The 27,433-nt window shown below is 45.2% G+C and overlaps 1 protein-coding gene across 2 annotated transcripts in view; it reads left to right on the top strand.

Annotated features, from left to right (window-relative positions):
- ST8SIA6 (ST8 alpha-N-acetyl-neuraminide alpha-2,8-sialyltransferase 6) overlaps positions 1-27,433 on the top strand; it is a 149,059-nt gene that overhangs the window by 32,042 nt on the left and 89,584 nt on the right. Inside the window, exon 1 of one of the 2 annotated variants that reach the window (XM_084980193.1) lies at positions 24,761-25,109. The exons of the other annotated variant lie outside the window; for it this stretch is intronic. The gene's annotated coding sequence lies outside the window, so the exon portion shown is untranslated. Of the gene's footprint in view, positions 1-24,760; positions 25,110-27,433 lie in introns of those variants that run through there. 2 annotated transcript variants of the gene reach the window in all.

The following is a 27,433-nucleotide window of genomic DNA, read 5'->3' as shown; positions in this document are numbered from 1 at the left end:
TCCTGGTCTCTCTTTAACTTGAATTTTTTTATTACTAATAATCGAATATTAAAACTGTATCTTCAAGATTTAACCATACGTTTGTTGCTGAAGTCGATGATGCGTTGTGATTTTTAAAACATTGTAGTGAAGTATAGTTGATTGACAGTGTTGTGTTAATTTAATGTACAGCACAGTGACTCAGTTGTACACATGTATATTCTTTTTCATGTTCTTTCCCATTCTGGTTTCTCATAGGGTATTGAATATAATTCCCTGTCTATACAGTAGGACTTTGTTTATCTATCCTGTGTATACTAGGTTGCATCTGCTAATTCCAAGCTCCCAATCCATCCTTCTCCCACTGACTTTTGTCACTGATGTTCAACAGTTATTAAAGCAAGTTTCTCTCTGTGTGTATGTTTAACAAGTTGATGTAGAAATGTGGTTATTTCTACATCATAGAAGAAAGGTAGAGGTTATCATTTTTTTCCCCCACGTGTCAAATGCGCGATAGTTTCTTAAGTCACATGAAGTAGCAAGAAACGTTGGGATGTGACCTGTCCATGGGCCAGTAAGTCAGCTCTAAACAGGACGCCCATTTGGTGTCCATTCTTCTTTCTCTTCTTCTTCTTTTTTTTTTTAATTTTTATTTTTAGGGCTGCTCTCATGGCATATGGAGGTTCCTGGGTTAGGGGTCGAATCGGAGCTGCCAGCCTGTGCCATAGCCAAAGCAATGCAGGATCTGAGCTGCATCTATGACCTATACCACAGCTCACGGCAACTCCTGATCCCTGACCCACTGAGCAAGGCCAGGGATGAAACTTGCATCTTTATGGGTCCTAGTTGGGTTCGTTAACTGCTGAGCCACGAAGGGAACTCCGTGGTGTCCATTCTTTAACAAGCTGCAAAGTCCATTTCTATCATTGTTTATGAGCTCATAAGATGAAACTGTATTTGTTGGCTGTAGTTTTTCCTGCTAACATGCTTTTAGCATAAAGGTCATAAACTACCAATAATAATAAGCCGGAAATGCATGCAGTGTTTTGAAACTGGGGCTGCTGTGCATTGCATCATAGCGCATTGGTGGGGTAGCAAAGACCTTTATCCACCCACCTGCCTGGACAGTTGGAACGACTTCTGCACTGCCCAGCTTCCCCCTTCCAGAGCAGAGGCTCAGAACAATGAGCTGCGAGGTCCTTTTCAAGGTCAAGGGCCCCATCCTGCCACCCCCTTCTAGGACCTCCCCCTCTCCCTCAGAACAGAAGCCAAAGTCCTTCCAGTGGTTTATGAGTCATTATAAAATCTGGCCCCACTGCCTCTCTGACCTCATCCCTTTCAAGTCTCGTCCTGGCTCACTGTGCTCCAGCCCCACAGAGCACCTGGCTATTTCCGGAACATGCTGTGCTCTGGTGCTTTTTCTCAGACTGTTTCCTTTGGCTGGACCACGGCTCCCCAACCCTCACCCTCTGCATACCGATCTGTCCCATTCCTTCCCCTCATGTCCACCTTGTTCTAGGCTGTCAGCTGATGGAGATGGCCCTGCCCCCCTACCGACACTGTGGTCCCCGCTTTCCTACCCTGCCGTCCTGTCGAGCTTTCCCAGCCGTGTGGGTCACCGTGCCACTTCTCACCGAATGACCTGAGATACACTTTACTTCGGTTTTGGCCCGTCTTCTCTCATGCAGAACTTAGCCCCCTGGGGGCAGGGATGGGTGCCCATTTCACTCACAGCCTGGCTTAGAATCATACCTGGTGGAAACCGAATCTACCTTTGCTCTATCACCTGACTTACAGCTTGAGAATAAGAGGCTTGTGGAACTGACGTTCACACCATCGCACAGGTAGCAGGTGTTAGACTTGAGACTTGAGTTAGAACTCCTCTTGCCAGGGATGTTTTAAAGGCAGGAGGGGCCACAGCCCTGACTTTCTGAATTCTTCCTTTGTTTTTACAGTGGCCCCTGCTGTTCTAGTTTATTCTTTCTTCATTGTAGCCCAGGTGGCCTGTGGTTTTCAAAAATCCACACAAATCTAAGGGACAGTCCCCTGCCCCCTTTAAACTGTCATTGTTTACAAAAATGACCTCTTTTAGAGCAGTGCATCATTATTCTGGTCACATCTTGAAGTGATGCGCTTAAAATACCTTTACAACAGCACAGTAAAGAAAGCCCTTTAATGGAAAGGTTATAGATGTGCTTTAAAATACATGCCCTCACTTTCTTTTCTTTATCCTCCATCTCGAGACGGAATCTACCTGACCTTCAGAACTAGGACCACAAAGACTTCTCCTCCTTGGTGTGTCATGCCCTTAAAGTCACATGTCCTCATTGGGGGGACCTCAGGCAGCCACTTGGCCTGTGATGCCAGGAGCCCCAGGCTGCCTCAGAGAAAGGTGATGGGGTGGGTTGATGCTGTGGGTTCCCTGTTTTGTTTCAGTCCGAGATGTGTGTCTTTCTTCAGGTTGATGTTTTCAGCATTTGTATTAAAGATCATTAGTGAAAAAAGGGGAGGGAGTTCCCTCTGCGGTGCTGTGGGTTAAGAACCTGATTGCAGTGGCTCAGATGGCTGTGGAGATGTGGGTTCAATCCCCAGCCCAGCACTGTGGGTGAAGGGATCTGGTGTTGCTATAGCTGCAGCTCGGATTCACTCCCTAGCCCGGGACCTTCCATATGCCTCAGATGCAGCCATAAATCAAAGAAGGAAAAAGAGGAGGTTCCACAGCATAAGAACCACGTGGTTAAGCATTTGACAGCCGAGGCCCAGGGGGGCTGCACATGCACCACGTTTCTCTGACCCACGGTCCATGCTTTTCTTCACTTCGCCAGCTCATGGTTTCCTGACCTTCAGCAGAGTTTTCAAACTGGGAACCACATGCACAGTTATCACCTGAGGTGCTCATTAAAATGCGAAGTCCCGGACTCCACTTTGGTTCTAGGGCATCAGAATCCTGGGTCCCAGGAATCTGCATTTCTAGAAAACACACCTGCCCACGTCTGTCCTGGTGATTCCTCTCAGCACACAGCCACCTCTTCCTACCCTCAGGCTGCTTCCTGCCTTCCTTCCAGGGCCCCAGAAACCTGCCTGCTCATTTCTTTCTGTTCTTTCTTTTCTTTCTTTCTTTCTTTCTTTCTTTCTTTCTTTCTTTCTTTCTTTCTTTCTTTCTTTCTTTTCTTTCTTCTTCCTTCCTTCCCTACTTTTTTTCTTCTTTCTTCTTCTTTCCCTCCTTTTTTCTTCTTTCTTTCTGTCTTCCTTTCCCTTCCTTTTTTCTTTTCTTTCTTTCCTTCTTTCCTTTTCTTTCTCTCTCTCTCCCTCCCTCCCCTCTGTCTCTCCCTCTCTTTCTTTCTTTCCTGCCCAGTGACATATGGAGTTGCTGGGCCAGGGATCAGATCTGAGCAGAAGTTGCGACCTACCTGATCCTATAACCCACTGTGCCAGGCCGGGGATTGAACCTGTGTCCTGAAATTGCAGAGATGCTGCCGATTTCATTGCACACTGGGAACTCCAGAACCCTGGCTCCTCTTCACTGGCCACTGTCAGACTTTCATTTCCTTCCCCTCCCTTGCTCCTCCCCCACTGACTCCCCCTTCAGTAATTTTATGTTACTTGGGGGAGGGGATGAGCTCACTCTTTTAGGTGTGACCTGTGTCACTGTCAACTTTCTCACCCAGGCAAGTTCTGGGTGTTTCTGTGGTTTTCACCCAGAAGTCAAGAGTATCCGGAACCCATCCTATTGGACTTCAGGGCTGTCTGCCAGGAGGTCTTCTCAGCAGAAGCTGTGGGTGCAGTTGAGGCGGCAGGGCGGCCAAGGGCAATTTCATTGCATACACTTGGAGTTGTCAGGCTGTGGTTCCCTGGAGAGCAGTGTGGAGGTCGGGCGGTAGGGGGCGCTCTCGGGTCTCAAGAATGATGAACACCAACCACATGCCCTCTTGGTTGCTTCCAGGGGTAAATCATCTGGAATTGCCTTAGCAATGAGTAACACGTAGCAATGGGGGTTTTCTGCCCTACACTTAGCAAGCAGTCCTGGGGTAGCAGTCCAGACTGATGTCGCAGCTCCCCAGGGTCACAGAATCCCAGAGTCCTTCATCCCTCCTTCCCACCATCCTTAGCGTGTACCTCTCTACCTCATATCTGCAAATGTTGACTGCCCCCGGACTGTCTGCATTGCCCTTGGGAGGAAGAAGGAAGGCTGAGGGCAAAGAAGACTACCCTTTCCTAATGAGGATTTGCCCTTATACCTGGAAAGGGAGTCCCGGCCCATAACTGTCACGTGCCCAGCCTGGCTGCGCCCAAGTCTGGAAAGATAAACGGTCTGGTTTTTCTTCTGAGTAGGGGGGAAAAGGGCAAGGAAGGGGTTTTGTGAATGGCCTGGGGGCTCTGTCAATCTGCTCCCTGCCACAAGGGGGAGCCCCTGGTCGGATGGAACAAGTATTTTGTGTAACCCTGTGATATAGAGTATAGACACTTGGAAGGAAACTATAGACGGGACTATAGATCCTTTGTCGCTGAGTGAAGGACAAGATGCTAAATGAAGCCTCAGTTAGACATGAGTCCAGATTCAAGTGGAACAAGCAGACAGGAGTATGTGGGGATGTTGGTGGTGGGGTTAGTGGGAGCAGTGTTATAACTCTAATGGAAAAACTGGCGGTATAAACGTGTAAGGGGTCATATGGTGCAATGACCCCTCACTCCATCAAATATAGATGCAAGGGGACAAAACTGCAAATACTCTTTATAAGCCCACAGCAGCGCACCTTGGAGCTCACTCTCCGTGAGTCCCCCAGCATGGCAGTGGGTGGTGGAGATGACAGTGCAGCTTCCGGTGACAGATGCACACGTCAGCTCCAGTTCACTTCCCAAGTTACTGCAGGCTGCCTTCTGCCCCTGCAGCTCTCTGACACTCGTGCTGAGATGATCAGGGAACACTCATCAGTCCCTATCTTACTTGCTCCCTCGGTTAGACCGTTCTTTTTGTCTCTGAATGGTTTTCCCATTTGACTCCCAGGATGCCAGCCTGGTGGCCATCCTTCTGCATTTCCCATTCACTATTGCCTTTTCAGCATTTTCCTGCTTTCAGAGGCATCCTAGCTCTGCCCTCTGCGCCTCGTGCTTGCTGTCCCTTCTGCTCCCGTATCTGCTTGGCTGATTCCTCAGTTTTCCCAAGGAGACCCAGCTGAGCTGCCCCTCTCCCTGGGAAGCCCTCCCAACTGCCTTTCCTCCCTCCGTGTTTCTTTGGCACAGCTCATTTTCACTGGAAAAAAAGGGACCCTGTGCATCTCCTGGTGGCTTGAGAGTTACGTGAAATCAGGGGCTGCCCATCCTTTTTGTAACTCCAGCATTCATGAGTGTCATATCCCAAATGTTTGTTGAGTGAATGAATGAAAGTATTAGGATTTATAAGCACTCTAACTCTACTGAGAGGAAACGGTCATCAGGGGGACTTGGTGTGTAGGGGAGGGACAGGAAGGATGGCAGGTCACACTCAGCTACAAGGAGACAGGCCTAGCTAGACACATGATATGTTTTGTTAACTTTATCTCCCCAGCAGCCTATGGAATACATGTTAGAACATTGGTGTTATAGTATTTAAAGAAATGGACATTTTGGGAGTTCCTGTTGTGCCTGAGTGGTAATGAACCCGGCTAGTATCCATGAGGATGCAGTTTCGATCCCTGGCCTCCCTTAGTAGATTAAGGATCCGGCATTGCCATGAGCAGTGGTGTAGGTTGCAGATGCAGCTTGGATCTGGCATTGCTGTGGCTGTGGTGTAGGCTGGTAGCTGCAGCTAAGATTCAGCCCCTAGCCTGGGAACCTCCATATGTTGCAGGTACGGCCCTAAAAAGAAAAAAACAAACAACCAAAAAATGAGAAGAAATGGATATTGAGAGATTGAGTCGCTCAGCCAGGGAGTGAGGGAAAGCTCGTAGGAATAATACTGAAAGTGAATAGGGCTTAAAATGAAGTCAAGGAGTTCCCTTTGTGGCGCAGCAGAAACGAATCTGACTAGGAACCATGAGGTTGCCGGTTCAATCCCTGGCCTCGCTCAGTGGGTTAAGGATCTGGCGTTGCTGTCAGCTGTGGTGTAGGTCACAGACGTGGCTCAGATCCTGCATTGCTGTGGCTGTGGTGTAGGCTGGCAGCTGTAGCTCCGAATCGACCCCCTAGCCTGGGAACCCCTATATGCTGCAGGTGCGGCCCTAAAAAGACAAAAAGACCAAAAAAAAAAAAAAAAAGAGTCAAATCCATGCCTCAAAAATCCTCTGACAATAAGGAAAAACCGTCTTTTTCTTTTCTTTGTCCGAGGAGCAGGATGTTTCACAGGCATAGAAAAAACCCTTCCTGCTGATCCCGTCCTTGGTCGAATCTGCCTTTTGTTTAGACCAACTTCTGGAAGGTGTCTGACTTTGCCTCCACGGGAGCAGCAGGGGCACCCTCTATTTATAGGCAAGATTGTGAAATAGATCATTCAGAGCCTGCCTGCCTCGCCAAAGCGCCCTGTGCTCCTTGGGCCCCCCACTCCCTCAGGATGTTCCTGTTTCCCCACTGAGTTTTCAGGTTCTGCACTGAAGCACCTCACCTCATTCTGAATTCTCACGGCTTCCCTTGTTTTTTTTTTTGTCTTTTGTCTTTTGTTGTTGTTGCTATTTCTTGGGCTGCTCCTGCGGCATATGGAGGTTCCCAGGCTAGGGGTCGAATCGGAGCTGTAGCCACTGGCCTACGCCAGAGCCACAGCAACGCGGGATCCGAGCCGCATCTGCAACCTACACCACAGCTCACGGCAACGCCGGATCGTTAACCCCTTGAGCAAGGGCAGGGACCGAACCCGCAACCTCATGGTTCCTAGTCAGATTCGTTAACCACTGCGCCACGACAGGAACTCCTTCCCTTGTATTTTGTATCCCATCTTCCCCGCCCCCCGCTCCCCATATCAAATTTCTTTTTCCAGAAGTTCCCTGGTGGCTTGGTGGGTTAAGGAGCCAACGTTGCCACTGCTGTGGCAGAGGTTTGATCCCTGGCCCTGGACCTTCTGCAGGTGCAGCCGAAAAAATTTCTTTTTCTATGTCAGACCCTTATGGTTCTGTGCCGAGTCATCGAGAACTATCATATGTTAATTTCCACCACGGTGTTCCTGCAGGAGTCTAGCTCAGGGTTTGGGCTTTCCAGCTGTATTACAGGTCATTGGGCTTCTTTTCAAGACCCTGTGCTTCATTGGGAAGGAATGAATCCGAAATTGTAGAATTTCCTTTCTTTTCTTTTTCTTTCTTTGCTTTTTAGGGCCACATCCGCAGCATATGAAAGTTCCCAGGCCAGGGGTCGAATCGGAGCTACAGCTGCGAACCTACACCACAGCCACAGCAACTCGGGATCCAAGCGGTGTCTGTGACCTACATCACAGCTCACGGCAACACCGGATCCTTAACCCACTGAGCGAGGCCAGGAATCGAACCCGCATCCTCATGGATCCTAGTTGGGTTCGTTAACCCCTGGGAACTCGATGAAACTGTAGAATTTCAAATGGGTTGGCTGGATCTATTTGGGTATGTAGGCCCTTGCAAGAGTCTCTTAAGCCTATCAGAAGGGGTATCCTAGTGTACTTTGTTTTAATTTTAAAAAGTTTTATTGAAGTAGAGTTGATTTACAAGGTAGTGATCATTTCTGCTGTAGCACAGAGTGACTCAGTTACACATGGACACCCTCGCATTCTCTTTCAGGTTCTTTTCCCACATAGATGATCACAGAATATTGGGAACAGTTCCCTCTGCTCTACAGCAGGTCCCCGCTGGCCAATCATTCCATACACAATAGTGTGTACGTGCCAGTCCCAAACCCCCCATCCCTCCCTCTCCCCACCTTTCCCCTTTGGTTACCATAAGTTTGTTTTCAAAGTCTGCGAGTGTATTTCTGTTTTGTAAATCAGTTCATTTGTGTCTTTTTTTTTTTTTTTTTTTTTTTTTAGATTCTACGTATGGGTGATATCATATGATTTTGTCTTTCTCTGTCTGACTTGCTTGACTGAGTATGATCATCTCTAGGTCCTAATATGCTCTTTGGCTGTGCCCAGATCATGCAGAAGTTCCCAGGCCAGGGATTGAACCCATGCCACAGCAGCAGCCCAACCTGCTGCAGTAACAGTGCTGGATCCTTAATCCACTGCACCACAAGGGGGCTCCTTGGTCCTAATAAACCCTTTTTTTTTTTTTTTTTGTCTTTTTAGGGCTGCACCTGTGGCATGTGGAGGTTCCCAGGCTAGGGGTCGAATTGAAGCTACTGCTGCCGGCCTACACCACAGCCACGGTAACACGGGATCCTAGCCGCGTCTGAGACCTACACCATAGTTCATGGCAACGTTGGATCCTTAACCCACTGAGCAAGGCTAGGAATTGAACCTGAAACCTCATGGTTCCTTATCAGATTCGTTTCTGCTGTGCCATGACGGGAACTCTGGTCCTAATACACTCTTGAAGAAGGCACATTGCCTATCATACAAGAGGCACTCCATACAGGTTTGAAAAATGGAAGTCTTAGGTGTGATGAGACTAGCCCTTGTGATCAGTGATATTAGGAGTTAGAGCTTCGGGGCGGGGGATGGAATCCTGAGCTTCAGTAGAGACTTTGGGAAGGAAAGACTTCCTTCTACCTTTTTACCAGTGAGCTCTTTCACACCTCACTGAGATTTTTGTGGTGGGCTTTCATTACTTGATGGTGAGATTTCAGGGTTTTCTTCTTTCTTTTCCAAAGAGTAATTGATCTGGGAATAGCATCTTTAAAAAAATTTATTGAAAGTAGTTGATTTATAATGTATTAATTCCTGCTATACAGCAAGGTGATTCAGATATATATGATATAAAATATAAAATAATATATGATATAAAAGAATATATATATATATATATATATATATATATATTCTTTTTTTTTTTTTTGGTCTTTTTAGGGCCGCATCTGCGGCATATGGAGCCTCCCAGGCTAGGGGTCGAATCGGAGCTACAGCTGTCGGCCTACACCACAGCCACAGTAACGTGGGATCCGAGCCGTGTCAGAGACCTACACCACAGTTCACGGCAAGGCCGGATCCCCAACCCACTGAGCAAGGCCAGGGATCATACCCACATCCTCATGGATGCTAGCCAGGTTGGCCAGCTGCTGAGCCACCACAGGAACTCCTATATTCTTTTTCATAATCTATTCCTTTATGGTTTATCACAGGCTCTTGAACATAGTTCCCTGCTAAACAGTAGGACCTTGTTATTCATACATCTATATATACTAATTTGTATCTGCTGACCCCAAACTCCCAATCCTTCCCTCTCTGACCCTCCCTCTTGGCAACCACAAGTCTCTTCTCTATGTCTGAGTTTGTTTCTGTTTCATAGGTAAGTTCATTTGTATCACTTTTTAAAGATTCCATATATAAGCAATATCATATGGTATTTGTCTTTCTCTTTCTGACTTAGTTCACTTAGTATGAGAATCTCTAGGTCCATCTGTGTTGCTGCAAATGGCATTATTTTGTTCTTTTTATGGCTGAGTACTCTTCCATTGTCTTTGGGTACCACATCTTTATCCATTCATCTGTTGATGGACATTTAGGTGGCTTCCATGTCTTGGCTATTGTGAATAGTGCTGCTGTGAACATAGGGGTGCATGTATCTTTTCGAGTTGTGGTTTTGTCTGGGTAAATGGCCAGGAGTGGGATTGCTGGATCATATGGCAACTGTACTTTTAGTGTTTTGAGGAACCTCCATACTGTTTTCCCTAGTGGCCACTCCAGTTTACATGATGATCTGGGAATAGCTTCTTGAGTGCTTGAATTCAGAGGCAAACAAATGCAGTGCTAATCAGGATTGTCCTCTTTCTTGAGAAAGTGGATTTGCATGAGACAGAGATAGCAGCCTATTTCCAAAGGCTAAAACAGACTCGTTGGAGTAAAGGGGTAAGAGCCAAGTGCAAGGCATCCTCTTATCAACAGATAAGTACCCAGTTGTTGCCTGGGAAAGAGTGGCCCCAATATCATCTCCTTTGGCAACCCCTTGTCACTCTGTCCATGGAGAAAAGGGACCTTGGGTGAAAGTGGGTTCAGCTGCCCTCCTTGTGTGCTTTTACATGGATCATTTCCTTGACCTTGATCTATATAAAGGAAATATCACCGCCTCCTCCAATAACAATACGGCATAGACAAAGCTGCTATTTTTTTACCTCATACTTTGATGACTTTTTGAATAGGTCTTCTCTTACATTTTTCTTTTTATGGATGCTCCTGAGGCATATGGAAGTTCCCAGGCTAGGGGTCTAATTGGAGCTACAGCTGCAGCCCTCCCCCATAGCCATGGCAACCCCGGATCTGAGCCGCATCTGCGACCTACACTGTAGCTTGCAGCAACAGCTGATGCCACTGATCGAGGCTAGGGATCGAACCCACATCTCCACGGAGACCTCTGGGTCCTTAACCCGCTGAGCCACAATGGGAACTCCATGCTCTGACATTATTTTGTGATGTCACATCCTTATCATTCAAGCTCAATGCTTGAAGATCTATGGTGGCAGAACCTTAGTCTAGAGCCTGGGGTGGTCTCTGGACCAGCAGCATCAGCATCACCAGGGAACTTGTTAGTGGGGCTCCCCCCGGAGGGCTTAGTGAGAGCTTCTGGACCTGAGAACCAGGCCCTCCACGTGATTTTGGGACACGCTAAAACCTGAGACCCACCAACCTAGGATGCTTCCTTCCTAAATGCCAGAGGCGAGAGAAGTGAATAGGCACCACGCTTTATCAAACCATGGCATTCACCATTTTTCTTTTTCTCCTTTAAAAACCCTCTTTCCTTGCCTAAAACTTTGTCCTAGAAGATAGAATCTTTTTGTGTGCGAATTAACAAATTTTATGGGGAATATTGGAAACTCCTGAGATCTTGGCATAATGGGTCATCATTCTTTCCCACTGTGGCCCACATCCCCTCAAGCCTTATGACTGTAGTGCCTGCAGGCCAGCTTCCACTGCAGGCACCTGTGGCTCTTTGCCTGAGGGCAGTCTCTGGCCAGCTGGTCTACCTTGCCTACTTAGAACATGCCCTGGAGTCTGGGAGAATGAATGCCCCTGGGGCAGCTCTCAACCCAGCTCTTCCACCAGATGGGGTGGGTACCCTTGAGGCTGGCTCCACACTGGCTCTTAGAACTCTCGAGAAGGCCTTAGCTCAAGTTACCCAGTAGCCGCAGGAGGAGCTTGCTTGATAATGCACATTTTATCAGATGCATTTCTTTTTGTATCTGTTTTAATTTTCTCCGGTTCACTTTGTTGGCGAAGAAGGGATTCCTGCTGCCCTAGGATTATGGAGATGCCTGGACACACTGGCACCGTGTAGATGACGTTGCCTGCGTTTATGAGTCACCTGTCCTCCCAGCCTGGGGGAGGACACTGCATGACACATGGGATGGCATGGAGATTGCATTCTGGAACATCGTGACCATGCAGGGGCTGTGGGAGGCAGGCTCTGCAGGATCAGGAGGGTGGGGGTCCCTGCCCGTTCTCGTGGGAGAATGTGGTTTGTTTGAATAATCCCATGGGCTGACAGGGAAGTGAAGCCCACTATGTGATGAGGTGGGGACTCTTTGGCTGAGGGACCTTATCTGTGGGTGCAGAGTGGGGAGGCCAGTTTTTCCCATGTGTCAAGGTGCACACAATACCTCAGTGTGGGTGTTGAACCACCGTAGTCTCTCTCCCTTCCTGGCTTAGCTGTGATTCTCTCCTCAACACACTGTCTACATTTGAATCCTTGTCTCATGGTCTGTTGCAGAGAGAATCTGAGCGAAGGCAGCCATGTGTAGACATCAAGCATCTCCTGCTACCAGAGCATTCAAAAACTCATCATTAGGAGTTCCCATTGTGGCTCAGTGGGTTAAGGACCTGACGTGGTTTCCATGAGGATGCGGGTTCAATCCCTAGCCTAGTTCAGTGGGTGAAAGGATCCAGCATTGCCACAAGCTGCAGTGTAGGTCACAGACGCAGCTCAGATCCAGTGTTGCCGTGGCTGTGGTGTAGACTGGCAGCTACAGCTCCAATTCAACCTCTAGTCTGGGAACTTCCATATACCGCAGGTGTGGCCATAAAAAGAAAAAACCAAACTGATCTGTAATTTTCATAATTTCTGAAAGTCATCTTGTTTTTTTGTTTTTTTGTTTTTTGTTTTTTGTTTTTGGCCATACCCGTGGCCAGGGATCGAACCTGCACCACACCAGCAACCCAAGCCACAGCAGTGACGACACAAGATCCTTACCCCACTGTGCCACCAGGGAACTCCAAAAGTCATCTTGTTTTATAAAACATTCCTAAGTTATTATCTCAGTTTTGAGTCTCAAACACCTGGTGGCAAGTAAGGTAGTTCTTTAGATCACGACATATTTATGATAACACTGGGGATGTTATATTTCTTTCATTCCATAAGAAAAATGGAAAAAAATTATCTTGGCAGATACAAGCTGCAGATAAAAAAAAATGAAGATATGGAAATAACTGTGAATAAATGAGGGTTCCTCTCATGTTAGATCTGTTGAAATGTTTGTATAGTGAAAATCCATTTTTATTTTTCTGTAATTGAAAATAAGGGCACAATCTTCAAGTGAATACCTACATTACTAGATGGCAAGCGTGCATTTTGGGGTCTGGGCAAATTTTGAAATAGAGTGTGTTATAGTGATTATCAGGCAAAAGCAGAACTTGGAAAAAATGCTGTGAAAGTTGTTCAGGGTCAGATACCAGCATAAAACATGAGGTGGGGGGGGGGTGATGGACGGGATGTTGCTTCAAAGCAAGGACTTGGAAAGGGTGGGAGTGACCATTGCTGGACCAAAGAATCCACTGAAAGTTTGTTACACCTCTGGTTTTGATTGTGGATAATTTTAAAATAACCAGCACATAATAGGGGCTCAGTTAACACCTGAGCTTTTGTGGAGTTTTTAATTTTTTTCCATTATAGTTTGTTTACCGTGTTCTGTCAATTTCTACTGTACAGCAAAGTGATCCAGGCACACATATATACACATTCTTTTTCTCACATTATCCTCCATCATGTTCCATCATAAGTGACCCGATATAGTTCCCTGTGCTATACAGCAGCATCTCATTGCTTCTCCACTCCAAATGCAATAGTTTGCACCTATCAATCCCAGACTCCCCATCCATTGCTCTTCCTCCCCCCCCCACCATGGCAACCACAAGTCTGTTCTCCAAGTCCACGAGTTTCTCTTCTAACACCTGAGCTTTGGGCATCACTTTTCTTAACTAGGAGGCTTCGTAGAATATATATAGTATTGGCCTGAAGATAATTTCAAACAAAGATGTAGATTCTCTTTAAGATTATTGCATATGCATTTCTGGACCCATCACGGGTGCTGGATGCACTTGAACAAGTGGGCTATTTTCGATGTTCGAAGGGGAGGGAGAAATGGGTCCCATTCTGGTAAATGCCACTTTGTTCTTAGGATGCTCTCTGCTGTTGTCTTCTCATCACCGTGGTAGCAGAAGAGAAAGTAAGAGTGTCTAGAGAACAATGCAAGCAACAGCTAAAAAGATACGAGAAAATGAAAAACCCCTGATGTAGCTATCGAGATTGTTCACTCATTTAAAAACTACATTCGGGGAATTCCTGTTGTGGCTGAGCAGAAACAAGCCCGACTAGTATCCATGAGGATGTGGGTTCGATCCCTGGCCCCAATCAGTGGGTTAAGGATCTGCTGTTGCTGTGACTGTGGTGTAGGCCGGCAGCTGTAGCTCCGATTCCACTCCGACTCTGGGAACTTCCATATACCTCGGGTGTGGTCCTAAAAAAATAAAAATAAAAATAAGAAAAGAGAAAATTCAGGTAAAATGAGGTCAGACCGGTGGATCTTAACCTAATAAGACCCTTATAAGAGGAGAGATTGGGATGCAGAAGTGGAGGCACAGAGAAGGGACCACATGAAGCTGGAAAGGGAGGTGGCCATCTCCAAGCCAAGGAGGGAGCCCTTGGAATGAAACCAACCCTGCTTCCAGCCTCCAAAACCAAGAAGAAATAAATTGGTGTTGTGTAAGCCAAAAAAAAAAAAAAAAAAAAGTTCTGTTTATACTGTACTGTGGTCTGTTATGTGTGCAGTAGCATTGTACACACCTTCATGAAACATACGTTATTGCTCAAAAATAAAGATACATCAAGAGTATGTTGGGAGTTCCCATCATGGCTCAGCAGTAATGAGCCCAACTAGGATCCATGAGGATTCGGGTTTGATCCCTGGCCTTGCTCAGTGGGTTAAGGAGCTGGCGTTGCTCTAACTGTGGTATAGGCCAGCAGCTGCAGCTCTGGTTTGACCTCTAGCCCGGGAACTTCCATATGCCTCGGGTGTGGCCCTAAAAAGCAAAATAATAATAATAATAAAAGAGTATGTTGGAGCCATGGAAGTGTATCGCACACAGCCCTCAGGATGGCGTGTAGGAAATGAAAGCATTCTGGGGTCTCTGGGAGCCTCGGGGAGCTGCCAGTCTCACTGGGGGAAGAAGCATGAGTCACAGAATGCTGGCAGTATTAAGTGGTACAAAGGAAAAGAAAATAGGGGCCTGTGAAAACACGTAACACACGTTACTTCTGGTGTGGTTTCAATATCTCTAACTACCTGCTAATTTGGTTCCCTAATATATCAGGCACCTAGTTTTTGATAGTAAACACTCTCTGAGTGTCTCATTGGCTCTGATTCAGTCAAATGAATGGGAACAATATTCTGTTAACTAACAGTTACTCCCAGGCACATTTATTTTCTGTTGTATCAAAAGAGATTTTCCCCATTTTCCAGTTGGCTCTGTTGGTCTAAAATTACACCTGTCAATCATCCCGTCTGGTCCACATTGTTACACAATTTCTCTGCTTTCTCTCATCCCCTTCTCTCTTAACATCCTTCATATCGTTCCATATTTTATTTTATTTGGGGGTGGTGGTGGAAACATTTAGCTAAATTTACTGGACTTTAAGTGATGTCGAATCCGTGAAACCCAGGCATTTCTGATCATTTTCAAATGCCACTGACTGTAAAGACATAGATACAGCACTGCCATTAAAGGAGGAGAAGATAAATTATTGTCCCTGAGAGTCAGTAAAATAGTTTTTTTACAGTCCATTTCACTAAGTGTTTAGACTGTGTATTACCTGATTAATCAATGTGTCGAGAGCCGTAACGACATCAATGCATTTTCCCCCTTCAGCCCGGGGATAGTGGGAAGAGGGAACAGAATTATTTAAGGCTCTCTTCACTGTGGAGCAGTACATTATCCTCTGTTAATGATGAGAGTAGCTGTTGGCTACCCTTTGGTAAAGAGAAGATCGGTATTGTGGGAAGACAGAAGACCACGTATATACGTTTTGGTCTTTCTGCGTCATAGTAATTGGCTCTGACTGGCTAAATCCCATCCCCTAAAACAACCCTTAATTACTACTTGTTGTGGGGAGTGGCTTTAGGGAAAAGGAGAACCCAGAGCACAGGTGCAGTATTTTGGAGATTCAAAAATGCTATTCCCTAAAAGTTTTAGAGGAGTTGAGCCTTTCAAATACATGCTTTCTCCCAAAGTTTTTTTTTTTTTTTGCACTTTATTTTTCAATTCCAAGTTTCTCCTCTTGTGGCATGACTTGAGACTCTTGCTCTTGACTTAAAGACGGTTGTTCTCATGGCTAAAAGTGAAATGAGGGACCTGATATCATTGTTAGGTGCTCTTGGCTTTGTGTAAATAGATTTCAGATAGAAATTATCTATGTGCATGAGGTTATACATCCTGTAATATTAAAATAACAAAATCTCTAATAGAGTCTGAAAAGGAATGTATGAAGCCAACATTTACAAAGTCTTTCTATGTCTCCACTTGTTTCCTTTATACTCTGGGAACTGTATACCCATGGAAAATGTCCCCCAAAGCAAATAAACAATTTCATGGGGTTTACTTTTTGGCTATGCCTGCAGCAAGTGGAAGTTCCTGGGCCAGGGATCGAACCCGCACCACAGCAGTGACGCAAGCCACAGCAGTGACAATGCTGGATCCTTAACCACTAGGCCACCGGGGAACTGCCCCCAAAGGAAATAAAATTCAGTTTAAGACTTGTTCTAGCTTTGTGTATTTCCTTTAAATTCTTGGATCTTGCTTATTCTGGTCTAGTTAACTGGATAATTTATATACATGACCTTTTTTTGGCCTACTAATTAGAAGCATAAATGAACTAAACTATGTTCTGTATAATTTTTTTATCGTATTAGGGATTAGTGGAAGTTGGGTTTGAAATAGACTCTGGGAGGGAGATGAGTGTACAGGAAGTTTCATTAGGAAGTGCTCCCAAGAACAACACATGTGAGGGGATGCAGGAAGCAGGATTGGCAGGGACAGTACTTAGACTCTGATGCTCCTGTAATGAGGGGGTTGGCCACCAGGGACTGGGAAGCTAGAAGGTCTCCTCTGAGTTGGGCTGAACTGAGGGGTAAGGGGCCAGGCATTGATCGGTCCTTGGATGCTGCTGCCCCTCCCCCCACCCCCCGCCAGCCAGGGGCTGTGTCCTTGGCGAAGGCAGCTTCTTCACCAGAGGGGAAGGCCTTTGTGGGCATCACTCAACAACAGTCCCAGCAGCTGGAGGGGTATCTGCCCCAGTTCTAGAGGAGGGGTCTGGACACCACAGCTTCCTCTTCACGTGGGAGCACCGATTTCCTAGCACTTGAATGTTTAAGTGTGTAAATTGGCTCCAAGAAATATTCATCAGTATCAGTTCCTGGGGTGACTTTCCTAAAGGGTTTTGGGAGATGATGACAAGTGATTCAAGTATTCACATGACTTCATCCTAGAAAAGCACACTGCCCCTTTTCCTAATAAGCAATTCAGAGTCCTTAGTCTTTGCGATGATAATTTTTAAAGAATTTTCTGTATCATGGGTTATCATCTTATAACTTCATTCTTATCTGTTTGGAAAATGTATGTCTGGCTTCCTAGGTAGAAAAGCTCTTTTAAAAATAAAAATTGGAGAGTTCCCGTGGTGGCGCAGTGGTTAACGAATCCGACTAGGAACCATGAGGTTGCGGGTTCAGTCCCTGGCGTTGCTCAGTGGGTTGGGGATCCGGTGTTGCTGTGAGCTGTGGTATGGGTCGCAGACGTGGCTCGTGGCTCGGATCCCACGTTGTTGTGGCTCTGGCGTAGGCCGGTGGCTACAGCTCCGATTGGACCCCTAGCCTGGGAACCTCCATATGCCGTGGGAGCGGCTCAAGAAAAGTCAAAAAGACAAAAATTAAATAAATAAATAAATAAATAAATAAATAAATAAATAATGGGAGTTCCCATTGTGGCTCAGTGGTAACAAATCTGACTCGTATCCATGAAGATTCAGGTTCGATTCCTGGCCCCTCTCAGTGGATGAAGGATCTGGTGTTGCGTAAGCCGTGATGTAGCTTGCAGACAAGGCTCGGATCTGGTGTTGCTGGGGCTGGGAACTTCCATATGCTGCAGGGACGGCCCTAAAAATATAAAACTAAACTAAAATTCTGATGATATAGATGCAAATGAGAAAAACGAGGAAGCATCTTATATAGTAGCACAACTGAATGACCTTAGGTTCAGAAAAGGTGCAGGGAAAATGAAAGTAAGGAGGGGTAACAAAGATGTGTGCAGAGGCGTGGCATGTGGATGTCAGACGATTGTGGAAAAGGCTGAAAAACAGAACAAACCTCTGATGTTTTTCGATAGCTGTGTTTTAGGTAAAAACCAAGAAAGGGATATACATGTTGCTTGGGGCAGATTGGATATTGTTCCCCGGAGTTAGGGAAATCAGAACCGCTTCTTTCCCTATGTTGTTTCCAGCTTCTTTTTCAGGAACAATGATCTTCAAATAGGAAACATCTGGCACAGAAAAGAGACTGGAAACCCAAGACAGGTGTAGAGCTAGTCAGAGATCACCTTGTCACTTCAAGTAAATCCTGTTTCCAGATGGGGACAGATTATCTGCCAGGAACGAAATGTTCCTTAGCCATGTAATTGGATTCCCACTGCTGGTCGTCTTGAAGGGATCTCCAAGAAGAGAGAGATGGTGATAGGAAACTAAAAATGGAAGAAATGCAGTTTTGAACATCCTTCATTCAATCCTTGAAATGTTATTTGAAGGGAGGAGCTACATATATTTTGGAAACCATAAATTGGTGAGCTAACTATTACATTTAGAATGGATAAACAATGAGGTCCTGCTGTACAGCACAGGGAACTGTATCCAGTCTCTTGGGATAGACCATGATGGAAGATAATATAAGAAAGGGAATTATATAGATGGATGACTGGGTCACTTTGCTGTACAGCGGAAATTGGCACAATATTGTAAATTAGCTACATGCTTCATAAAAAATATATACATGAATTGGTGAGCTTGACTTACCTTACATGGAACAATTAGAGGGGAAATATGCTAATAGGGGACTACATTGTTTACTGGAAACAGGACACATCCAGTTTACCTCATTTCTTGTGAAGACAGCAGATATGTAGGAATAAAAGCCCAGGCCCTGTAGACAGAAGTCCTGGGTTTAAGTCATCATTTTGTCACTGTTAACAGAATGTGGTTATGTCACACCATCTCTCCGAACTTCGATTTCTTCATTGAAATTGTATGTTTGTAACTCCCTTGGAATCACAGGCCCACTCACACAGGTCAACCTTAGACTGATATTAAAGGAAGCACAACTCAATATGCATAATAAATAAATAAATAAAATTCACACTTTTATTTTCCTTTCTCTTTTTCTCTCTCTTTTTTTGGGGAGATGCACCTGGGGAATATGGAGGTTCCCAGGCTAGGGGTCTAATCAGTGGCGTAATCGGCCAGACTACACTACAGCCACAGTGACACCGGATCTGAGCCACATCTGCAGCCTACACCACACCTCACAGCAACTCCAGATCCTTAACCCACTGAGCGAGGTCAGGGACTAAACCTGAGTACTCATAGATACTAGTGGGTTCTTATACTAGTGAGCTACAAGGGAACTCCTTATTTTCCTTTCTCTTAAAATACGTGAGAAGGCCTTCAGTTCAGAATCCTCAGCTCTTCTCTTGGTATCCGTTTACCCTTCTCGGTTTTTTCTCTCCCACCTGCTCCAGAGATTCAAATTTGACAAGTTCTGAAAGAGCTCTCTCATTTACTCCTAGACCCTATGGATCCTTCCCCGCTTTTCAGTGGTCTCCCTCCCCACCTGTTCACTCAGACCTCTTTGCTTTATGATATCTGGCTGACATCCAGTTACTCTGAGTCTCTCCCTTGCAAAGCCTTTTAGGATCTGTCTTCCTCTGTTAACTCTGTATCATCTCTCTGACTCTGAGTACAAAGAACCCAGGACCAGCCTGACTGAGACAGCTGCCTTTGCAGATAGATGGGGTGGGAACAAATGGAAGATTGGGAACGGTAATTACAGGCTTCCTTTGGCAGCCTGGCAGAGGGAGAGCATCAGTGATCAATTTCCTTCTTCTGGTGTGTGTTTATTATCTGGCAGGCAGGTGCTTTGTCCTGGAGATACAGCAGGGAGCTGACGGATCCAAGTTCTGCCCTCTTGGGTGGATCTGTAGCGATAAGTAGTTTGCAAAAACAGAAAGTCGAGGCTAGAAATGGGAGTGGGAAAAGTCACTTTGAGGGGATGCCCTTTGAGTGAAGACTTAAAGGACGAGAAATAATGGTCGAGGCAGAGGGGGCAGCGAGTCACCAGACCCTGAGCTCAGCGTGTTCAAGAAGCAGAAAGAATGGAGGATAGTAGGGGATCATCAGGTAAGTCAGATAATGTTGTAGGATGCCAGCCTTGGTGACACTTTTGAGTTTTATTCTAATCAGAGGTGAACTCTCTGAAGGGTTTTGAGCAAGAGGATGGCAGAATATGATTTACGTTCTTTAAAAGTTTCTCCCAGGAACTGCATAGAGAGAGGGCAACCCCAGGGCAAGAGGGAAGCAGAAAGGCCGTTTTGGGGGCCCTGACTCCAATCCAGACCAGAGAAGGTGTGCCTGGGGCTGGAGTGGTAGATTAAGAGAAGTAGATGGATTTGAGGCAGAGCTGCCAACAGACTGCCTGTAGGAGATAAGCCAAGGGAAGAAATTGAGGCTGATCCATTTTTTGGCTTGAGCAGTTCATTGCCATTCACGGAGATGGGGAAGCCTGGGAAAGGGCAGTGGGGGTCAGGGGTTGTGTTTGGGATGTGCTCCATTTGACCAGACTATTAGACGTCCAAGAACTGTCAGAGAGGCATCTGGAGTGTATAAATGAGTCTGGAGCTCAAGGGAGAGGTCAGAGCTGCCCGTATAAATTTGCGTGTCGTCACTGGAGAGACAGTAGGCAAAGCCAAGAAACAAGATGAAATCCCTTAGCCTGAAAATAGGTGGAGAAGAGAACGCAGACTTGCAGGAGCAAGTTCAAGGGCCTGGCAGTATCTTGAGGTTTGAAAGAGGCGTAGCAGCAAGTGGAAGGAAACCAGGAGTGTGTGACGTCACGGATCACATGAAAGGAGAGTTTTCAGGGAAGAGGGTGGGTCAGCTGGGTCAGATGTTGCCAAAAAAATCACAGAAGATGAGAGGAGAGACATGTCCATTGAATTTGGGGCAGGTGTTTAAAAGCTCGAGGCAAGCAGATTTGAGTGGTCCAATGAGTGAATAAACTGGGGAAGTGGGAGGCTTTGATGTTTAGATAAATCTGAGAGGATTTATTAGAGAGAGAGGTAGCAAAAGGAATTGGGAGATGGAGAAGGATTATGGAGTCAAGGGAGGAGAACTGTACATTCTTGGAAGAATGGTCCAGAGAAGAGAGACTCTGGTTATGCAAAAGAAAGAGATGAGTGGGTCCGTGATTTTCTTAAGAAGGGGATAAGTTCTACTCAGTCATGAAAAAAGCATGAGATAATGCTAGTCACAGCATCATGGATGGACCTAGAGATGATCACACTAAGTGAACTAAGAAATAAAAAGGTACCATCATACCATGTGATGTCACTTATACGTGGGATCTAAATTATGACACAAATTAGCATATCTGTGAAACAAAAGCAAATTCACAGACATAGAAAACAGACTTGTGGTTGCCAAGGGGGCAGGGAGTAGAATGGGCTGGTAATTTGGGGTTAGTAGATGCAAACTATTCCATTTAGAATGGATAAGCAATGAGGTTCTGCTGTACAGCACAGGGGACTATATCCAATCTCCTGGGATAGACCAGGATGGAAAAGAATATGAAAAAGAAAGTATATAAATGTATGATTGAGTCACTTTGCTGTACAGCAAAAATGGGCACAATATTGTGAATCACCTATAATAAGAAAGAGAAAAGAAAAGAAAGAGTTAAGGGGAGTTCCCATTGTAGCTCAGTGGTAAGGAACCCAATTAGTATCCATGAGGATGCAGGTTTGATCCCTGGCTTCACTCAGTGGGTTAAGGATCCAGCGTTGCCAGGGGCTGTGGTGTAGGTCGAAGATGCAGCCTGGATCCTGAGTTGCTGTGGCTGTGATGTAGGCTGGCAGCTGCAGCTCTGATTCCACCCCTAGTCTGGAAACTTCTGTGTGCCATGGGTGAGGCCCTAAAAAAATGACCAAAAAAAATAAATAAAAGGAAGGAGTTAAGGGCTGGGGGTTCAGAGTGGGTTGGGGACTACTGGCTTTAAAAAAAAATCATTCCCTTTTTTTAAAAAAAAAAATTCTTTTTTTTTTTTTTTTGTTCTCAACCATGGCACATAGAAGTTTGCAGGCCAGGGATTGAACCTGCAGCATGGTAATGGCAACGCCAGCTCCTTAACTCTCTGTGCCATCAGGGAGCTCCGGGGATACTGACTTTTGATGGAAACAAGGCCTTTTTTTCTGTTGGAACTCGTGATAAAATGAAGATGTTCCTGTTAGAGCCTGCTCTGTATCCTCCCCAAAATTCATGTGCTGGAGCCCTAGCCCCCTATCCCCCCACCTCCGATTGACTGTATTTAGAGGCAGGGTCTCCAGGAAAGTCAGAGACAAGCAGGTCACAAGCATGAGGTCCTGATCCAGTAGGATCAATGTCGTTATGAAAAGAGGAAGAGACGCCTGAATGCTCTCTCTCCAGGTGCGCACCCAGGAGAAAGGCCGTGCAGGACACGGTGAGAAGGTGGCTTCTACAAACCAGGAAGAGCCCGATCCCAGCGGCCCCTTGTTTTGGCCCTTTAGCCTCCAGGATGGTGAGAAAAGAGATGTCTGTGGTTTAAACCACCCCGTCTGCCGTGCTGTGCGGTACCCAGCAGACTAATGAAAGCCCAGGAGGCGAGAGGTTCCCGACAGAGTGGAAGATGTGTGAAGGTGTTGCCCTTTGTGGGCTCCTGTTTTCCAAGTGAAGAAGGAATGAAGGCCGTGTGATGAGAAGGCAGAGGAAGGGAGTGTGGGAGGTTGGTGGAGACAGAAGAGAGGAAGAGGAATTCCATTTAGAATGGATGAGCAATGAAGTCCTACTGCATATATAGGACAGGGGACTGTATCCAGTCTCCTGGGAGAGACCAGGATGGAAAAGGGAGAGAAGAGTCAAGTTTATTAGAGAAACATAGCAGGGTTTCCAGGTGTCGTTCAAGGTCCATGTGAAGTTTGCAGAGCTGAATTGCAAATGAAATCATTCAGCAGAGTTCTGTGATATTTCTCTGGCGGTGTTTGGCTGGTCCAGGCTAGGCCCAGGTGGCCAGGAGCTGGGGACATCCTGGGCTCTGCATTTGCCAGGCAAGGGGGGTAGAGAGAGAGGCAAAAGAATTAAGTGTTTTGAGGGCATGAGTTGGGGAAGGAGGGAGATAAAGACAGGAGTTCCCCTGTGGTGCAGCAGGTTAAGGATCTGGTGTTTCTCTGCAGTGGTGCAGGTTTGGATGGCACAGTGGGTTAAGGACATGGAGTCGCAGGTGTGGCATAGGTTGAAGCTGTAGCTCAAATTCTATCCCTGGCCTGGGAACTTCCATATGCTGTGGGTGTGGCCATAGGAAAGGAAAGGAAAGGAATTATTGCACAGAGAATACTAGAATAAGTGAGTTGGACGAATAGAATATATTCCACAGCAATAAATTGTATTTATTATATGGGACAGGCGCTAAAGATACTTCATGGCGTAGTAACAAGGTTTAAATGCAAATACTTGGTAAACTATAAAGTGAATTATCAGCCTGGTAGACTAAATAAAATAGTAGATATATCTTGATTTCCTTAAGGCTGTCACTCTAGCTGTCACTTATAAGCTGGATTTATGAACAACTGCAGTAATTGCATTGTTGCAAAAAATTTTTTTTGAGTTCTGCTTGTTTTTAGCTCTGAGCCAGCTCTCATGGCAAAATGATCAGTTCTTCCATGTCAGACAACCCTTAGGTGAGAAGTTTCAGGTGGGATGCTGGATACGTAAAGCTTTTTGGTGTTTCCCAGAAGAAAAGATGTCAAAGAACCATAATTGTAATTTCAAGAATCTTAAGCAAAAAGTTGCAGGAACTTGGAAGAAGTATATGCAGACTCTTTATATTTAGAATTTCTCAGGCAGAATGAGAATGTGATAAGACTTGTAAATTCCAAATTACATTCAATTGTATCTAATAAAGGGATTTAAGAAGTTGAGAAAATATGTATTATTCCTGGGAAAGAAATAGAAGCGTTGAGAGAAAAATGATAATAACTAGTTGAATTAGATGGAAGCATTCATTGCCCAAGGAAGAACCCACAGCTATAATAAGAAGAATCATTCTGAATGTTCTAGTTCTTGAATTAACAAATGCATTCCAGTTTTGATAGAATTGAAAAAAGAATGCTCGATAACAAAATGTGAGCACTGTGTGTGCATTTATCTCAACTTTTCCTTGCTTCTCTTATACAGGCCAGCCTCATTTTATTGGGCTTCATAGCTAGTACATTTATGTACTGTTACACTTGTTACATATTGAAGGTTTATGGTGACCCTGAATTGAGCAAGTCTCTTAGCACCATTTTTTTTTTCCAACAGCATTTGCTCGCTTCCCGTCCCTGTGTTACATTTTGGTAATTTTTTGCAATATTTCCAACTTTGTTCGCTATTATTGTATTTATTATGGTGGTCTGTGTGAAATGTGATCAGTAATCTGCGGTCAGCGATCTTTGATGTTATTACTGTGACTCCCTGAAGGCTGATGATTAGCATTTTTTTTTGCAATGAAGTTTTTTTTTTTTTTTTTTCATGACTGCACCTGCAGCATATGGAAGTTCTCGGGCCAGGGATTGAATCTGAGCCCCAGCTGTGACCTACATCATAGCTGTGGCAATGCCAGATCCTTTAACCCACTGCATCGGTCTGGGGATCAAACCCACCCTTCTGCAGCAACCTGAGCCACTGCAGTCTGATTCTTAATGCATGGTGCCACAGCGGGAACTCCCACAATAAAGTACTTTTGAATAATGTAATTGATTTTCTTAGACATCATGCTCCTGCACTCTTAATAGACTACAGTATCACATAAACGTAACTTTTACATGCGCTGGGAAACCAAAAATTTTGTATGACTCACTTCATTGTGGTATTTGCTTTATTTGGTGGTCTGAAACCCAACTTGCATTATCTCCGAGGCCTGTTTGTATTGATATGCACTTCATTCCTGTCAAATTTTTATAGATGAAATTCTGAAAATCTATAGATCAGGAAAATGTGCAGGTTCAGACCCAGGAAGACCCCATGATGCAGCCATTGTGATGCAGCAGTGGTTGGATTCCCTGGGCTCCAGTTAATGATTCACTCAGGGTCATTCCTCTGCTTGGCCTTGCTCGGTCACACCTGGGCCCCTGCCTATGGCCTGACACTTCTACAGGAATGGGGTTCACATGGTGTGGCTTGAGGAGCCCATTTCTCTCCAAAACTTGGGATCTTTTTCAGAGGCCGAATCCCTGTGTTAGGGCCTTTGCTGGGATGGCTAATGCCTCTGAGTCCCAGTTTGAGTGCCTGGGGCTGGCTTGGCCAGTAGTCAATACATGGGATGGGATGAGGCTCTGAGAGGCCAGCGCTGGGGGTTGGAGAGGGCAAGTGTTGTCCAGGGCAGTAGGAGCCAAAGGTCAACGATGATTGCAAACCATGGCCAGGAGAGACAACTGGAAAAGCAGATCTCTGCAGTGGGAGCCGGGTGGGAAGGTGAGAACTGGGTACCTGAAGGCACTGACAGGGGAGTAGGAGGGGCCGGAGCACCTTCAGAAGGTCAAAGTGACTCAGTCCTCAGACTAGACTGGAAGGGGGCTCTCTGCCAACAGGGTTGGGCATGAAGGCAGAAAAACATTTTTTAAGGACATTGTTTGATTTTTTAATTTTAATTTTTTTTCTTTTTAAGGTCATACCCATGGTATATGGAAATTCCCAGGCTAGGGGGTCAAAGCAGAGCTGCAGCTGCTGGCCTACATCACAGCCATGGCGCCAGTGGATCCTTACCCCACTGAGCGAGGCCAGGTATTGAACCCACATTCCTCTTGGATACTAGTTGGGTTCTTAACCCACTGAACCATAGCGGGAACTCCTAAGGACATTGTTTTAAATGTAAATATGTTCCTTGTGAAATGTGATCCATTAAAAACTCATTAGAACTCATTACCATCTGTGATCTTCCTCACAAACTCTCGTTTTCCAGATGAGTAGGAAACGGAACTAGGAATTAGTCAACGATCAAGAAGGAATATCCTCCGCAGGGAGTATTAAAGGGGAACCTGAGATGTCACAGGAAGGAAGTCTTCTCCCAAATGGAGACAAGAGCCCCTGGGCCCTGCCGAATTACTTGAAAATCCCCAACCAGACACAGTAGCTCTGATTGAACTGGATTCAGATTATTCCAGATTTTCAGTGCACTAACAGCAGGACATTTTGTCAGCTGGGAAATTGTGACTATGCAGATATGAGATTAATATGCTTTAATGTAATCAAGAGTTCAGTTTTGTTGAGCAGGCTTATTGCTTCTGAGTTTTGCGTGATGAGACTTGATTGACTGCCCTGCTCAGAACCCAGCAGCTCATTCGAGGAATTGTATTTCATCTTTTCACAGGTGATCATATTGTGCTGTTTCCTTGTCGAATTTCCTTGGTGATGCTGTTGCTCTATTTTAAGATGGATTGGTCTCTCAGGATGCTGTCATAACCCTTCCTAATTAGGGTTTACCTAGGCACAGTAAATTTGGTTAGCCAATGCTCTTTACATGTTCATTCATTATTAAGGAGAACATTTGGACATCATTTTAAATGCAGTAAAACCTCAATTCTATAGAATGAACACAGACCAGGTTCTTCTGCTTAATTAAATCTTATAATTAGCTGGGGGTTAATCAGAAGATCCATTTGGTTCTCATTCTTCCTGGTGACTCCCCCCACACCCCCCCACCCCAGGTTTTATTTTACTTTTCAGCCTCATCACCCTTGGAATCTCTTTTTTTTCCCTGGATAAGTGACAATCTTGAAGTATCTCAGGTTCATTGATTATTCATTTGCCCATTTGCTCAAATTTATTAGGGGCTATTAAATAGATAAGGAAGACACACTTGTGTCAAAAACAGACGTAGAAACGTATTACAGAGAATCAAGGGGAAGTTCTGGCAGTTGCTTTTGGAACAAATTCTAGTTTATAGTTTTTCCATCGTGCCTTGCACAACATGTGTCATAGAAAAATGTCTTTATTGATGGCAAGAGTCTAGAGAGCTTCTGTTGACTAAAAGAAGTAGTTCCCCTCTTTGTGTGGCAGATGTGAACTGTTACATTTAGAATGGGTAAGCAGTGAGGTCCTTCTCTATAGCACAGGGAACTATATCCAGTCTCTTGGGACAGACCATGATGGAAGATAATATAAGAAAGGGAATGTATATCTATGTATGACTGGGTTTCTTTGCTGTACAGCAGAAACTGGTACAACACTGTAAATCAACTATAGTCTAATAAAAAAGATTAAAAAAGGCATTTCAGAATTTCAGAAATCATCATTATTCTGTGGTAGGGCCTTCTGCCTCATTTCACATTTATGAAATTGCCGCAGTAAGATGAGATGTTCCACTTGCTATTTTTATTTTATTCTGATATATTCTTCTCACCATTTTAGTTCATATTTCAGGGGCCCCCGAATGTTTGGACATGATTTCTGAAAGATGTTTTTGCAATGATTTTTCTCTCTGATGACATTAACTTGAATTCCACAAGTAGACCCAAACGGCCTTTATGAGATCTACCAGTTTTGAATAGATCAGTAAATTAGTATTTTGCTCACCGTTCAGATGTGTTCACTGACCAAGTTTTGGAATGTTTATTTATTTATTTGGTCATGTCTGCAGCATGTGGAAGTTCCCAGGCTAGGGGTTGAATCAGAGCTGCAGCTACAGGCCTGTGCCACAGCCAGGGCAATGCCAAATCTGAGCCACATCTGTGACCTGTGCTATAGCTTGTGGCAATACCCGATGCTTAACCCACTGAGCAAGGCCAGGGATCTAGTCA

Source organism: Sus scrofa, chromosome 10 (assembly GCF_054392235.1).
Source record: "Sus scrofa isolate SSC_HxYL_T2T_F1_AM1 chromosome 10, Sscrofa_HxYL_maternal_Yorkshire_Landrace_v2.0, whole genome shotgun sequence".
NCBI lineage: Eukaryota > Metazoa > Chordata > Mammalia > Artiodactyla > Suidae > Sus > Sus scrofa.
This window is presented reverse-complemented; position numbering and strand designations above follow the sequence as displayed.